The following is a 6,000-nucleotide window of genomic DNA, read 5'->3' as shown; positions in this document are numbered from 1 at the left end:
CATTTTTGGATTTAGCTTGGTGTAAGATGCTGACAGTTTCCCAGTTGAAACTATGGTTGAGTCTTTCCATGTGCTGTGAGATTAAGGAGTTTTCATTGTGTCTTCTGTCTGCTCATTGGTGTTCAAAAAAGACAATACAAAACTAAAAGGAAACAAAAAACTCAGAACACCTCCTCACCAGCAATCAACACCCAATAAACAGGAATTAACACCAGGATTAACACCAGACAAACAGTCAAGCATTAAACAACAGCCTAGTCAAGGAACTACCAAGGAGAAAACAATACCCCTACCAACACTGACAGGGCAAGCTACGGTATGTGGTACATCACTTGACAGACCATTCAACTGTTTACATAACTATATAAGAGAGGTGTGATAACCATTAGCATCCATTTCCTGAGAAGTCTATTAAAAGACAGGTATAAAACTGAAACAAACAAACAATTTGTTTCATTGACATTAACAGCAATCCCTCTTATTTGTTTTGGCTGTTCCTTCAACCCCAGAATATTCTTTATTGTATGGTAAATGTGGTAAATGTTATTTTTTAAAAGAAAAGCCAGACACAACTGTATTCGTATTAGTTAGAGAAGGACCATAGGGCTATTCTCATGCAAAATCTGTAACAGAATTGCCATCAAGCAATTTGCAAGAAACTGTTTGTTTTTCAATATGTCTGTCACTTTCTGCGATGACGACTCTTCTGAATTCCTTTGGCAAATCACTCCACCTTTCCATTCTTTCCCACTCCATGGAATGCTGAAACAAAATGATGGAAAGGGGCTCAGAACTCCATCTCTCTGCTTCTACACAGGATAACTCTCAAAAATCACAATGGGATGGGACCCAATTTGGTGTGGAGGGAAAAGCCAGCAAAAGAAAGATTGAGCTCAAAAATGAGCCAGATCTGAACAGAATCTGAAGAGGAAAATAAATCAGAACATTTTCCCCAATTCACCCCTGTTGGAGAGGCAGCTGGGCAGAGATTCAGAATGATGCCAACTGCTCCATTCTTAAGTCCCTCCTCCATCTCCAGTCACATGATCCAGGGCAAAACTTCTTTTAAGGGGTGGACAAGAACTCCAGAAGCCTACTCTGCAAACTTTCCCTACCATTTTGGTATATAGTATACATATTATCCAGACTTTTTTCATTCTTAGCATTCTTAGCAGCTGGCTAGTAGGGCAACACATGAATATTCTGAAAATATTTACTTAAAAGACCATTTTAGTTTCTGTAAGCATTGAAAATCAGTCCATTTTTATTTAGCATTCATGAGCCCAATCCTTTTTTTTTTTTTTTGGTAACTAGTTTTTTTAATTGCATGACAAAATAATGCTTTGATCAAATATACCTTTTCTTCAGCCAAAAAGATTGCAGTTAGCCTGGGGGGTGAAGATCAGAGCTGTCCATTACAGAAGTTCCCAAGAAGTTCATTAAGCATCCCTAATTCTTAGAGGAGCCTCACTTCCAAACATGAATTCTTAGAATTGAAGCAAACTGATCCTATGGATTGACTTAGATTGAGCAGCACAGGCACTAACTTGTGTTATTCAGGCTGAATTCCAGGGCTGCATGCCAAGCAACAGTGAAAATGGCAGATGCTTCTCTTCCCTTTGCCAAATTTTTAAAAACTGTATCTATATATTTTATCTGATGCAGTTGACTATTTCAGCACTTATGCACAGAGAGATTAAGAAATTAACACCAGCTCGGAATATATAGGCCCTTATCTGGAATACACACAGCATTGCATGGATAGAATCTGTACTGAATAAAATTCTCAGACAAGTATTGTTTTCAACAGATCATTAAGCCTCACATGTTGAAATGTTCTGTGTGTTCTTTTAAGGCAAATCAAAGTCATGGAAAATGTGCTACATTTGAATAGGATTCAAGCAAAAGAGAATGGGACAATTTTTTTGTCTTTCTTAGAAGAAGTCTTCTTTGACTTCTCAGGAAGTCTCATCTGTCTTTCAGTGTCAGTGCAGTTTTTGGGGTCACCTTGAACATTAGATGTCAAGAGGGAGAGTTCTCCCTGACAGCTGGTTCTTTACGTTTAATTTGTTTATTCCATGCAGAAACCTTTGCAGTGAGAATTAGGCCCTACATGACCAAGATTGGAGCCCCCTTCAGGTCAAAAATTGACACAACTCCTTGGATATCTTCCAGAACACATGACAAGCACCTTCATTTTCTCACTATCAATCAGGAAAACTGAATGATATTTATAGTTCAGATCCCTACAGTAATCCAATAAAAAATATGTGTGATAAAAGAGATTTTGCATGTAACAAAAGGGTGTTGTCTCATCAGCACTGCTTATTTTAGAGTGAGAACGAATGTATATTTACACATGCAATGTCTGTTGAATGACATGGTTCATGGTAAATGTTGTTGTCTTATGGTGAGAATAGCATACAGAGGTAATGCTTTTTGAATTTTGCTAATGGCTCTTTCCCAACACTTTGCAGCAACAGCTTTTCAAATACCAGTACAATCAGTTCAGAAATTGGTAAGTGTCTTAGATTCAGTTCAGAATGAAACTGAAATTTATTTATCTATTTAATTTATATGGCCACCCATCTCACTGCTGTGACTCTGAGTGGCTTGCCAGGTAAAAATAATAATAATTTAAAAAGTACAAAAACAATGAAACAATCAAGGTAATCCCTGATTAGCTTGGAGCAAGATTAATTACCTTTTCAAACCAATCTAAGCAGGTGTCCCATAAACAGCTGGAAATGAAGCTATAAAACTTAATAATTAAGTAATAAGGTACCATGTGTTATGGACTTAAGGGAGACTCACCACAGAACTAGCAGGGAAAGGATGTGGACTTTTTGTTTCTATTTCTGGTGTGGAAATCTTCCATCAAAGAGGACAATACACTATCATATTTATGCCAAATGCAAAATCACTGCACTCTGTAGCTTCTGAACCAGCACTCATTAGCCAAGACCGATGGATTCTAGAGGAAGACTGATGACCCAGCTTTGCTGAAGAAAATCAAGACCCACATCTGTAGTATAAATGAGATTTTATTCCTCCTCCTCCTCCTCCTGATTAGGACCAAAGGATGAAACACCTCCATCTACTTTCACTCCAGATCTGAAGTTCAGCCCAGACCCACATCAGTAAACAGAGAAAGAAAGACCTGGAGCCACAGAATCAAGAGCAAAGGAGGGCTCAGTGGAGGAAAGCAGAAGGAAAATTTGAAGAAACAGAGCCTGCAGGCAGCAGTTAGAAAGTGAAAAGGAGAAAAATCACAGGCACTGTTAAAAAATTAACCTGCATGTGAAGTCGACCAATCAATCAATCTATAAAACATTCCAAAGTAAAACCCACACCCACCAAAATAACCCCCCCACCATTCAATATGCTGTTTTTGGTAACATTGCATTAATGTGCATAACATTAATACCGACTTTCTGACTCATTTGAGGTCACTGAATGTTTACTCTAAGATAAAGCTAGTTAAAGTACAGTGGCAGTCATGCATGTGCCCTGGTAATTGCCACTGATAATCTGACCAAAGGTGAAGCCAGCTCTTAAATTCACTGAGCAGTGACACCATTTAGAGATTTAAAGACCCATAGAATGGGTCTGTTCAATTCTTACAGGAGAAAAATAAACCACTGGTATTATAGATTTGTGTGTGTAGATACACCCTGTAATTATACAAGGCCAATTCCATTATCCCCAATCCATCACACCACTCACGAAACAAGTTGGTAGCAGGAACTAAGGGCACAGCCACATAGCTGTGTTAAGGTAATGTCCTCCAAACTCTTAGCTAGCAGAAAAATATGCCAGGGTAAATTGCACTGTGCTCATCACTGATCCCAATTCTGCCTCAATAATGAGACCAGCGAGGGATATTGTGCTTAAGTTTTAATGAGGGAAAAGTTAAGGAAAATGATGGTTAGATTCCCTTTGATTTGTTTTCCTTCCACTGAGCATTATCAGGAGAAAAAAAACCCCACTGTGGAGTCCTTGGGGTTCTCTGAGCTTGTCTGTTTTCTTGCAAACATTTCGTTACCCGGCTAGGTAACAAAATGTTTGCAAGAAAACAACCAAGCTCAGAGAACTCCAAGGACTCCCCAGTTCAGCCCTGAGCTACACATATGCTCTATTATTGGTAAAAAAAACAAAAAAACCCCACCAGCCTTTCTCCTTAATGTCACAGGGATGGGCAACTCAATGTAGGTGCTTAGAACAATTGGTTTAAGACTCCTGCCAAGTTGTCCAACTGTGCATGGAGATGTTCTGCACCAATTTTTGAATACAGATCTAGCAATTTTCTGATCATTGCCATAATACCCAGGGCTTTTTTCTTAATTCTATTTGCAGTGTAAACGTCATTTGTATTTCTATAAAACAAAAGTCTGTTATTTTCTCCTTCAATGGAACACATTCTCATGGGGTATATTTGGACTATACTGTTGTCTGTTTCAATAGAGATAAAAATATTGTTGCACCAAACTATATGAACAATTGATACCATATTATTTTAAATTGTTGTGTGTTATTTGACAAGGTTTGTTTTCCAAAATTCAGCTGAATTAAATAAATCCTCAATTTTTTTCCTTTTGAAGAGCATCCACCTTTTGCTTCATTGACCATAGAGTAACAAGCAAAAATTTGATATGCAGAGTAGGGGGAAAAATGCTTAGTAACATGGTAGTATGGATTCATTATTCTGCATATAGTAACCCTTTTCTTATGTTAAATGTGTCTGTCACCACAACTGAATCAAATTCTTAACAGCAGGGTATAATTGATCATCAGTGAACTGAAGAAAGAACAATAAACTTCTGATACTCCAAGGTGTTAGTAGGCACTGGCATTTGTTATGAGTTTCCATGGACTTCGATTTTCTGTCCAAGCACTATGAAGAAAGTGGTATATTTAAATTGTTAATGACTATTCCTAAGCAATTTTGATTAAATAGTAAAAGAAAAGGAGACTGGCAAGATGACAGAAAGCATTCAGATTACTGAACAGGATTTCCTGTTTAATTATTCTGCTCTTAGAGTTTCCCCACAATTTTCTCTTACCTTCCTCATACATCATCAAAGATCTTATATCAAAGTGATGACAGAGAAGAATATTTGAAGTATCTATGCTCTCTGTGCACAATGTTTCTATGTTCTTTGTGCACAATGTTATCAGGGATTATTCAGTTTTCCTGTGCAATTTCTTGTCAATAGCAGCTACTTTACAAACATAAGTCATAGGTGCATACTGAGCGCACTATTTCCTTTTGCATAAGTATTATGCAGAGTACAGAAAGAGTACGCAAAAGAAAGTAAAGGCAGGAGAAAAGGGGAAAGGAAAGGTAATTAAATCAAGTTTACACAATAATTATTCAGTATACCTCTCCATCTCTCTCTCTCTCTGCTTCTACTGTGACCATACACCAATCCATATCTTGTCTTTTTTTCTTTAAAATTCTTACCTCTTTCTTTTGGAGAATCTCATCAACTCCATTTTCTTGGTCTTCTCCTTCCTTTCAAGTCCTTCACTCTTTCTTTAGGAATTTGTTTTGCGATTTGATCTTAATTCATTTTTCCTGTATGGCCAAACCCCCTCAAAATACTTACTTTGTCCTGATTGTTCACTTTTGTCATTCATTCTTCAAGCAATCTTTTTTTTTTTTTTTTTGGATGTGACCAAAATGTTTCTTAGGTATTCCATTCCCACCACTTGCAACTTATTTTATGTTTCTGCTGATGTACTGAACTCTCACTTCCATATAACAAGGTGGGTGGAAGCACCAGTATACATTCTTGCTTCTTTCAACACATATTCATTTCTTGAAATAGACCACATAGTACCCCCTATTTACTACCAGCATTTGCACATCTTAAAATGTCTCCATCCATTTACCCTTCTTTAGTAAATTTTCTACCCAAGTACACACATTCATCTATTTGGTTTCATGTTCTGGAATTTGGGGGGTGGGGGTTGCCCAGTTATTTAAACTCTGCAACT

Source organism: Python bivittatus, unplaced genomic scaffold, assembly GCF_059951505.1.
Source record: "Python bivittatus isolate LINGU-HERP-01145 unplaced genomic scaffold, Pbiv_v1 ctg000480_np1212, whole genome shotgun sequence".
Classification (NCBI taxonomy): domain Eukaryota; kingdom Metazoa; phylum Chordata; class Lepidosauria; order Squamata; family Pythonidae; genus Python; species Python bivittatus.
Note: the sequence above shows the minus strand (reverse complement) of the source record.